Raw genomic sequence first — 11,877 nt, 5'->3', positions numbered from 1 at the left:
TGGTTTTTATTATATAATACTAGTATTCACTAAAAAAAAAGAAATTGTGGTTGTCAATTAATTGTACTTAGTGGCAACATGAAGATGATGATGTTGTAGAAACTGAATATGCATAAATGATATAGTTAAACATAGTAAGTGGAAGGTATGTCTAAACTTGAGAAGATATATATAATTCAAGCAACCTTGTTGCTTTGATCCCATAGTTACTTTATTGATTAGGAAATATTTAAAATTGTTTGTCATGATGAGGTTATCTTCCCAAACCAATCCCATACATTGTATAGTTGAGTTGTGAAAACAGAACTGGGTTCCAGAACTGGGAAACTGAACTAGAAACCCAGTTACAGTTCTGTTTCTAGAGCTGGGGAACAGAACAGGTTTGTAGTTAATGAAAATCACAACCTTTTAGACAAATTTAAATAATGTTTATCAGTTTCATGATAATGTTGTTAAGAGAATGCAAGGCTTAAAGAAGAAGCTTCTGATCTTCGACAAATGCTCACTGATTCGCAAAGTACTAGTCCTTTCATTGCCCATCTCAGAGATGAATATTATCTAAGTCGGATGCACAATGACCAAAACTGGAAATATTACATACAATGGCCAGTCGCTTAATGCATTTATCTGTCCAATTGGAATAAGAATATGGCCGCTGTCCCATTAGGATAAAGTTTCTTGCATTGTATAAAAATTTGTTAGCTGCTGTCCCATTAGGATAAAGTTATTTATCTACTCAAATTCTCACTCTTTGAATCATCATGTTCTTGTTTATGGACCTCCTGGTATTGGGAAGATGTTCTTGGCTAGGGCTGTTGCTGGTAATATAGATGCCAACTTCTTGAAGGTCAGATATAGTTTCCCAAATTGATTCTTTTCCATAGATATGTTCTGTTGTTTTCATTTAGATCTTTACGACATGTAGTTTTGATTTTTGATGAAGGTTGTTTCAAGTGCCATCATAGACAAGTACATTGGAGAAAGTGTTAGGTTGATACGAGAAAGTGCCATCAATTTCTTTCTAGCAGCACAATGAGGTTGAACTTTCTACACTTGGCATGGGTATGTTTGTAAAAGCAAATTCAATTTATCTTTATCGATATTGTTTTTGAATTTTATTGGAAATGCAGTTTGATTATGCTGTGAAAATTATAATAGTGCAACTCATGTCATGTCAGTCGAATTATCTTTATAAATCGTATTGCAATGTCAGAAATTGACACCCCTATGGATTATGCCTTGTTACGCGCCGCTGCAAAATTCCATTGTTATGGATTATGCTGTGATCATCGAAATGTTAGAGTGACTGTATGTCCTGATCATAATTTACTGATTGAATCAAGAGTCTTTGATTGTTTTCATACTTCTCTAGCATGTTTACAGGCCAACTTAGACAAGCGTAAAGTTCCTCACTGGAACCTTACTGGTATAAGGCCACTTGTAAGGTATATTTCAAGGTGAGTGAATTGGAAGCATCATCATCAGATACTGCCTGGTAGAAGAGTAGTAGTTGATGTGAGTCCTATTATCTCTCAAACCTTCTTTAGATCGTATTGTAGCGTGCAAACTTCTTTCTTGAGCCTAAATTTTTCAGCTAATACATTACCTAGCTCTTGTTGGATGTTGTTAAAGTAATTCTCTTTAGCTTCAGTTTTGTGTCTAACTCTTCTGTTCTGATACCAGATTGCTACTTGTCTTGGTGAAACTCCCAGTTCTTCATCTATTCTTTTTTACTAAATCCGTGTTTGCAGAATTTGGATTAGCAGATCAAAATAAAAAGTTGGGTGATATTGCTGCTTCTCACTTGCTTAACTTATGGAGTGGTAAGGCTAGCAGTGGAGGCGCCTCTTAGGAACTCTCCTAACGGGGGTAAGTTATATGAGATTTCTATAACCTTATCAATTTTCTGAAATTCATGTGGTTTCTTTCGTACCCATTGATCTTATGGATTTCATGGTTTTATTTGTGCGTTTATTACAAACTGATGACAATTATTGCTTTCATGTGGTTAGCAATCAGTCTCAGGAGTGTTAGAAATTTGTTGTTATGAAGTTGGAACTGTGCCCTTTCTGTTATGATTGGGAATGGCACACCAGTGTGAAATTGTATGAAATGACCTGGACCTATTCTGAACAGGTCCTATTCTGTTACAAAACTATTAACAAGTTCTAGGCTGGTATACCAGTCCAGAACTGGTATGCCAGTTCAGACATGGACCAGTTTTGTAACAGAGCAGGTCTTGTTCTGTACATAACAGAAAAACAGGTCATGCTCTCTTACAGAACTGGTAACAAGTTAGAGTATTTCTAATTATAAAGTTTGCAATATGATTTCTTATATTAATTCTTCTTATGGGTGACTTTTGAGTGAATTATGGAGTATTTCTAATTACTTTTAGGATTCATTGGTATACGTCTTGTGAGAGACCTGGAATTTGAACTTTTAGGTATCAATATGAGTCATAACAGGGTATCAGCTTGTTGTCTTTATTCTGAAAGTGTGGCAATGGAAAAGGCTGCACTAGGATGTATTTTACATAATGTTCACTTGTTGGGGATGGTTGGTCTTGTGGTTCAACCAAAGTAAGTTGGTGTTGTCATAATTCAGATTCAAATTGAATTTTAATGGGTTCGGTTTGTAATTGTAACTCTATGAAAACATAGGATCCATACTACGATTAAGGGAGATTGAGGAGATGGTACTGTACACTGGATTTACGATAAGGTACACATGTGACAATGGTTCAAACATACATTTTTCATTTTTTTGGTACTGCTAATTAGGTATATTAATTATAGTGCTTGCATTGTGTAGGTTGTTGTTTGTCCTACAGCGGTTGGAATGCTTGGCTATGCCATGTTTATTGGAGTCGGGCATCCGGCTAGAGTTTTTATATAGGATATTGATGCTGATTGTTTACCAATATGTAAATCCAAGCTATTGTGTTGCTCATGTAATACATTTTGTTTCTCCAAGTTGCGGCTCTTTCTTCTTAGTGAATTGAAATGTTCGTTTCATAATCTATTATTGAATTGTATTCTTATAATTAATAATCAAAATATTATTATATAATGTAAATATTTTTTTTATTATGATAAAATTTTTAATGAGGGGTTTTTGAATCATTATAAAAGATTTAATGAGAAGATTTTTAATTATTATATAAAAAATTAATGAGAATAATTCTAATTATTATAAACAATTTAACGAGAAGAGTTTTTATTATTATAAAAATTCATGACGAGGACAATTAATCTCATTATATATGGTGATAATGAGAAGATATTTTATTCTCATAATTACTTTTAGTAAGGGACCCCTGTAATGAAGGGAGCCATGAGAGTAATAGTTCTCATTAAAAAATATTTCATGAGAATATTTGGACTTTTAATGATAATTTTTCTTCTCATTAAAAGCCTCTTTTTTTGTAGTGATATCCGGAAGGATCTTCCGGATTCTATTAGCCACAATCTTAGTAATAGCTTTATACAAGACATTACAAAGACTGATGGGTCTCATCTGGAGAAAGGAAGAAGGCTTGGCAACCTTAGGAATCAAGACAATGAGGGTTTTATTAACCAAACTGATATCGTTCGAACCACCAAAGACACCTAACACAAAGCTGTATATACCCTCTTTAACAGTGTCCCAGTGTTTATGATAGAAACTAGCGGGGATACCATCAATACCAGGAGCCTTAGTGGAACCGATGCTGGAGAAGGCCAAATCAATCTCTTTAAGCTCAATGGGATGGAAAGCATTATTAATAGCATCCTCCCCCAAACGAGGAAAGGAAATGCCAGAGTGGGTCCACAGCTTCCTCTCTGAACAGGTCCTTGTAGAAATCAAGGGCAAGGCGCCGAATGTCCTCCTCCTCAAAAATCCACTCACCACTGGCGTCTTTAATAGCCTCGATCCTATTTCGCTGTCTCCTAATGATCGTTGAGAGGTGGAAAAACCTGGTATTCCGGTCCCCGTCTTGAATCCAAGCCTTCCTAGATTTCTGGAACCACAGAAGCTCTTCCTGTCTAAGCACAGCTTCCAACTCGTTCTGAAGAGCTCTTAGGTGACCATTCAGGCTATGATCAAAACGAACCTCCAAGCAACGCTGAACACCTTCCATTCTCCTCAAGAGTTTGTTCTTCCTCTTGATAATATGACCAAAAGTATTTTTATTCCAAACAGCCACATTCCTCCTGAATTCCTCAGTAGCGAGGAGAACATCAGAGTGGGGATGCCAATTGCTTTTAACGAAATCCTTAAACTCGGGGTGAGACTCCCAAGCCACCAGATACCTAAAAGGTCTATTACCTTTCAGCCGATTTCCTTTGACCAAATTAATGAGGATAGGGCAATGGTCTGAGTGACGGAAAGGGAGATTAAGTACCTTGACCTCAAGAAACCTATAAATCGCTGCAACATTAGCGTACACCTTATCCAACCTAACAAACACACTATTCCTTTTCCAGGTAAATTTGTGGCCAGCAGCACCCAGGTCCGAAAGCCCGCACATATCCATACTTTGCTTATGATTAAGACACCGGTTCACATAATGATTACCCCCTCCTCTCTGATCACTCAAGAGGGCAATGTCATTAAAATTCCCGGCAACCAACCACGCCTCCACCATGTTAGAGCTAAAAGAATGAAGGATCTCCCACAGCCTTCTTCGGTTAGTCGAAACAGGATCAGCATAGACGAAGGTAATAAAGAAGGGTTTATTACCCGGGTAACACACCTTACTATGGATGAATTGACTGTCCATAGTAACAATATCAATATTGACTTGACCTGGCTTCCAAAAGAGCCAAATCCCCCATGCCCGGCCAGTAGCCTCCGACCTGACGCAATTCCAATTCTTAAACTTTCTAACCACCTCATCTGCTTTGGCTCCACTAACCTTGGTCTCAAGAAGGACAAAGCAGGAAGGGTTAAACTGTTTAATGAGATCATTGACATGAATGCGGGTAGCCTTGCTCGCCGTACCTCTAACATTCCAAACGAAGAAGTCCATCAGAGGGGGAGACTACAGACGCAGGCCCAAACCCTAGATCAGGTATTTGTTCGGGGCTCCGGAGAGCCTAGAGGCGGTCCCAGAAGGACCCCTTTTATCCAAAGAATTCAAACCATGAAGGTTCTTTTTAGGTTTCCCTTTGGGATTCTTCATGTTTAACTTACTCACTCCTATAGTCTTACCAATAGGAGCATCAACAGGAGGATGTAGAGTACTCGCCTCCCTACTCAAACCCTTCCCAGCTGACAGGATAGACTGGGGAATCTCTTTGCCTTTAGCAGAAGCATTAGAGACAAAGAGAGGATTAACAGAATTACCCAGACTAGAGGCATGCTCTACCGACTCCAGACCAGGCATGCTTAAATCAATCTGCTTATCAGAAGGATCCGAGTCCTGATCTTCCTCCATAGACAAAACACCGAACCTTGACCCGGAACCCGAAGCTGAGTCCACTCCAGTCTCAATCCCCTTCTTAATATCCGGGGGTCTGACCTTGATCTCAGGAGCAATCTGGAGAGTAGTCATCTTCGTACTGATATCTGGTGAATGATTAGCATTAACATTAGCACGTGGCTTCCTTCTCACTGGCCTCTTGGCAAGCATACATGGGCCAAAGCTCCTTACTTCCCCTTGACTCTTCTCAGCTTCGCCTATGATAGGTTGCACCAACTCCTCCACGTCCTTCCTCCTCTTAGGACAACCCTCAAGGGTATGGCCAAACATACCACATTCATAGCAGATGTTGTGTATACCTTCATATTCAATATGATAGACCTTGTTTTGAGTACAGAACTGAGAAAGAAGAGGCTTAGCGAGATCAATATCGATACAGACCCTGGCAAACTTGCCTCTCACTGCCCCAATGGTAGTCTTATCAACATGGTGGACTTTCCCAACAAGGCTACCAATCTTGTTCAGGAACCTATCACTGTAGTATTCAAGAGGTAGGCTCGGGAACCTAACCCAAGTAAGGATCCTGTTAACAGAGCAATCATGGGGATCAAAATTTAGGACCCAAGGTCTCAGAGCCAACACATGATTGGAGATAATATACGGACCACCATTCACAACAGCATTGAAATCCTCAACCCTTGTGAATTTAATGACATAATAGTCATTTTCAAGGTCTGTGATAGTAACCTTTCCTTTCTTTGCCCATTGAGCCTGGATCCTCTGGGCAAAATAATTGAAACTGATCCTTTTCCCCAACACAGTGACGATTAACGCCAATTTCCACTTCGATCTCATGACCCGCTTGTCATCTGAGGACAGCCGGATCCTAGGACACAACGGGTTATCAGGCTCTCCATCCTCAGAATCGGAATCAGAGAGAAAATCCCCGGAATCATTCTCAAAAGCATCCACCTCCATCATGGGATCCTCCTCTGACACCCCTAGCAACTTATCCCTCCAAGAGGGGCCTCCCAAATCCACGGAAACTCCCGCTTGAGCGACTTGCGCAGTCTGTGCGGCTTGCGCGGCCTGTGCGTCCAGCACGGCCAGCACGGCCTGCGCGGCCAGCGCGGCCAGCGCGGCCAACGAAAGTCGCACGACATGCTCATCCTGCTGGGGAGAGACGGCCGGTACTCCCTGTGGCCCAAGCACCGGAAGCGGCCCTCTAACTCCGAAATCATGCGCGCGTCCCTCCGTGAAAAACGAGTCTAGGGCCGCGACCGCGGCACCAACACCTTCCAGCCCCCGATCGGCCGCCGCATCCCTAGAAGCCCCCAACGGCACCGACGCACCCCTAGCACCCCCCGTCGAAACCGCCGGATCCGCCTCCCTACCATCCACCCACTCTGATCTACTCCTATCCCTCGACCGATCCCTTCGAATCCCGCTGCTCCGCCTCCTCCCCCGAGGAGATCCCTCAGATCTCCCATCATCCGCCGCTGCCCACGCCTCATCGATCCCGGAGTCATTGCCCCGCCCGTGCCCCGCCACCACCAGATCCGACACAGGCCAGCCGCCTGCCTTCACCGACCCATCCCCCTTAACCTTCACGATCGCCTTGGTGATCGCCGAGAGAGAGAGAGAGAGAGAGAGAGATTTACTTTTCTTAAATTCTACTATTAGTTATAGTTAATTTAGATATAACTAATTGAGAGAGAGAGAGAGAGAGAGAAAATTGAGTTATAAAATTGATCCTGTGTTTTAGAGAGAGAAGAGAGATTTGAAAGAGAGGAGATAGATCTAAAAGAGAGAAATAGATCTGAGAGAGAGAAGATAGATCTCAAAATTCTCCATCTTCATAAAAATTCTTCACCATGACAACAGATCTGAGAGAGAGAAGCCAGATCTGAAAAAGAGAAGATAGATCTAAAAGAGAGAGAAAGATCTAAAAGAGAAGAGATAGATCTCAAAACTCTCAATCTTCATAAAAATTCTTCACCATGACAACAAATCTGAGAGAGAGAAGACAGATTGAAAAAGAGAAGATATAAAACATCCAATTAATATTATCAGATAATTCTTTAGTTTAATTTATAATCATAATCTAATTACAATTATTAAACTAAATTAATATCCCTAACTAATATATAAATTTCGGCCCATGTGTCTATGTCCCGCTAATTACATTTTCGTCCTGCGATTCCAAGTCCCATATGCGACCTATTAGGTTCTTTATTGCCACTAGCCGTATATATCCTTTGAAATTATTCATCATGATTAATTCCAACATATATATAACGGAATACCGTCGCGAGCTGTTACTAGCAGAACCTATGATATTCCCCCAGAGCAATTAAGAAGTCAGGTTGATAACTGACGTTAACCTTTCTGTATTAGGTATAGTATAATACGATCCTTCATCAACTATATCCTATCGGTCAATTCCTTATAACCATGGAATGTGTCAAGGTTACATATAACGAAGAGTCCGATTTTACTTGTACAGGTTGAATTCACTCCGAAAAGATAAGTTAAGTGAAATGTTCATTTCTACTCTTAACTGTATCACCTTGCAAGGATTTCAGTCAATTCACCACAAGCGGCCATTTGGATATATCTCCCACTTATCGGGAGTGACGAATGCTCAATCTGACATTAACTATTCTGCAATTACTTTGTGTGATACCCAACCCTGCTCTCACACACCATAGGCTCTCACCTATTGGATCGTGCTCGCACGGAATCAAAGTATCAGACTCCATAATCCAGAATCACTAATTAACGAATGTTTGAGTCTGAGGATTAGTTATACCCACTAATACCAATGAGATGAACAGTTGACACATTAGATAAATCAATCCATTCTGTTATCTCAAGTCGGGTCCCAATCCTAATGAACTCCTTCACCGGATCCATGTAACTGTCTAGATATCCGAATATCTAAAGCTTGTGAGATCAGCTTTCTGTCTCGACAGAAAACACTGTTACATGCAAGTCTCAACAACAATATGCCAACCCCTATAACATATTACTTGACTTGGGTTTACTTTAAGTTTATTGGTCTATTATAAAGTACAGTCTCACTTCATGCTTGTATGAACACTTTATAACTACTTAAATAAACTTAGGGTTACTTTCTTTATGAAAGATTCTTGCCTTTATATATAGTTATATTTTAATGCTATATATCTGATTAAACAAATGATCAAATAAACAATTTATTCATTAATATTAATATCCTAAAACAATTGTCTGTAGGACACTAAACTCCAACACTATTTTCCTTTGTGCCACTTTACCATCTTTCCTCCATCTTACCCTTATTTCTCTCTTGTGTTGTAACCCTAGAAATGGCATTTACGCCCTTAGCTTTTTTTTAGCGGATGTATTTAAACCCCACTATATTGTAAGGATGATTAACTTTTTTTTTTTATCAATATTAGCTAGTGAAGAAACTCTTTATTGATTTACGATCAAAATCATCAAGTTCGTCCTTAATCTGTATAAAAAATGAGAATAATTAATAAAGAGAGATAAAAGATATTTTAGTCTATATTCCATAAATTTAATACAAATTAATCATTTCCTTAATATGTGTGGTTTGGTTAAATGTGACAATTATTTTGAAATGGAAAGAATAATTATTATTCTATTAAAAAAGAATAATTATTATGGAAATTCAATTATTACTTGCAAAATTATCTCAAAATTTTAGGCATTGAAAGAGAAAATACCGAAACATATATGGGATAACATTTATGTAAAAAAACCCTTGATTTTAGGCGTTAATTAATTGGATTTCTTCGTGTTTTCTATACGGAAAATAGATGTGTTAAGCATAAATGGAATGAGAAAAAAAAAAGTTAAAAATCTTTCCCAAAATTACACATTCAAATCTAAGTCACGTAAAAGTAAATTGTCATTGTCATTCTCATTCTTATAAAAAACGGTTGTTTCCATATTACTTTTATTTTCATTTCTATAAATTCAAAAACTATTGCTTCCATATTTCAATTCAAAGAAATCAACACTTTTCCAAAATTACACATTCAAATCTAAGTCAAGTCGAAGTAAATTGTCATTGTCATTCTCACTCTTATCAAACTTTGCGTGATTCTATTAATTCAAAAAGCCGTTGTTTCCATATTTACTTTTATTTTCATTTCTATAAATTCGAAAACTATTGTTTCCATATATATTACTTTTATTTTCTTTTCAATTAAAAGAAATCAACACTTTCCCAAAATTGCACGTTCAAACCTAAGTCAATTAAAGTAAGTTGTCATTATCATTCTCACTCTTATCAATCTTTGCCTCATTCTATTAATTAAAAAACAGTTGTTTCCATATTTACCTTTATTTTCTTTTCTATAAATTCAAAAACTGTGTTTTCTATATTACTTTTATTTTCTTTCCATTCAAAGGAATCAACACTTTGAGAAGAACTTCTATCCATGGCTGCAAAAAGTTCAAAGATGAGCCGGCTCACTCATTTCTTCATGAGTAAATGTTTCAATGGTAATGCTTTTACTAAAAAAACAACTTATACTATTGTTCCAAATCAAAGATCCAGGTTTTACCCTATCACTCTTGCTAATGGTCTTCTATGTTTTCTACACATGTTAGTGATGAATTGAATTTGGATTTCGTATAAATCATTATTTTAAATAGTTTGTGGAATCATGTGGATTTTTTTTATCATGAAAAAATAGAGAGAAAATTTTATAAACTGTATGATCTTTTTTCTTATATGAATTTAGAAAATCCTTTTCTCCTATGTTACTGAGTTTTGTGTTTGTTCCCTTTCCTTTTCATGCTCTGTTGTTTTGGTAGAAGCACACAAAATTTATGATGATGTTAAAAATGGATATTGTATTGAATTAGGACAATTTGAAACTTTTACGAGTGAACCATCTCAATTATTTGGTGCACACTCACTCTGAATTTGATTTGCACATAATTAAGAAATAGGATTTAGTAATCCTATCCCCAAACTAGAAGTCTACTGTATAATATAACATTGAGTTTAATAGTTTGTTGGATTGGCTAGCAGATTATCCTTTTCTCATGTGTCACAGAGTTTTGTGTTTGTTCCTTTTCCATTTCCATTTTTTATGGGGAAATAAAGTTTCCCCTTTCCATGAATTGTTATTTTGGTAGAAACTACTATGTATACAAAATTTAGTGATGTTAAAATGGATATTGTATTGAATTAGGACAAGATGGAATTGAATCATCTCAATTTGCTTCACTCTCCGTTGAGAAGAAGGAAAAAGCTGTTGGCTTGAGCATCTTGCTTGAGGACTCAGTTGATAACAAGGAAAGAGTATTTAATCGGCAGCAGTTGATGGTTTCTGGTAGACTTGATGCTAATTATGATCCAAAGTCTAACCACATAGAGAATTGTGAAGAAAGTATGGCCATGATACAGACTCTGACTGATGAAACTGAGCCAGAATTGAGCCAAGAAAGAGTTAACATAGTTGAATGTGATCATGAGTTTATTGAAGAAGATGTAGAAGCTGTTGAAGGCAATGAAGAACTTGCTAACCTGGCGATTGTGGAGGCGTCAGGGCTTGTTATTATTCCTGAATCAGATGAAGAAAGTAAGACTGATGAGGCCTCACATGTTGCAATCCTTAATGCTGAAACTGACTCCACAATGGGTGAGTTTATTAAAAGAAGGGAAAGCTTAGATTCAGAATGTGCAGCAAGAATGGAGACAGTTGTTGATGGAATTAAGAACATAGTTTTAGGATATGCAATGATGAGGATCATAACCTTGAGTGTTTTAATTCTACATGGACATATTCCTTCGATTTATATGAACTATAGAACATTCATGGATTCAATGAGGTCAGCTTCTTATGGAAGATTCACAACATATGAAAAGATCCTAATAAAAAATAAATATATGCCTAAGGCTAAGGGTAAGGGAGAACCCATGGGTCAGAGCCAAGAGAGAAGGCCTACAACTAAAAGGACAGAATCATCAGATTCAGCTGCTTCTTATGGAAATGGAAGTTTCACAACATATCAAAAACTCCTAACCAAACCTATAGGTATGTATCATTATTCTGCTTAATTTAGTTTAAACCATATATATATATATGTACAGAGGAACTAATTAAGTTTAATGAATAATTGTTTGTAGGGAAATGTCGAGGAAGAGTTTCTTACTCTGCTCTTGTTACTCCTGCTAGGCGCTCTACCAGAATCATAAAGCCTTCTTGACGAGTTTCTGATCTATGTTTTTGTTTGATTTTTAGTTGTTAATCCAGTTCTAACATTATTACTTTAATGTACTTTGAATTCTTTGCAAATTTATATCTTCATTTATGATATCAAGTTTCTTGGTAATATATTTAATTGTTAAAGAATCAAGCTTTAAGCTCAGTTGTAGCCAGAGGCAGAAAGAGGGATAGTTCTGAGACCATTTTTCTAGACTATACGAGGCACATGTAAATAAA

The 11,877-nt window shown here is 37.6% G+C and overlaps 1 long non-coding RNA gene across 1 annotated transcript; it reads left to right on the top strand.

Moving 5' to 3' along the window:
• Positions 1-747: 747 nt before the first annotated feature.
• Positions 748-1,422, top strand: LOC136225824 (uncharacterized). Its single transcript, XR_010687334.1, has 3 exons — positions 748-847; positions 944-1,062; positions 1,373-1,422. It is a non-coding gene; the product is annotated as an uncharacterized lncRNA (long non-coding RNA).
• The last annotated feature ends 10,455 nt before the right edge of the window (positions 1,423-11,877 follow it).

This window comes from Euphorbia lathyris, chromosome 4 (genome assembly GCF_963576675.1).
Source record: "Euphorbia lathyris chromosome 4, ddEupLath1.1, whole genome shotgun sequence".
In the NCBI taxonomy this organism is placed as follows: Eukaryota; Viridiplantae; Streptophyta; class Magnoliopsida; order Malpighiales; family Euphorbiaceae; genus Euphorbia; species Euphorbia lathyris.
This window is presented reverse-complemented; position numbering and strand designations above follow the sequence as displayed.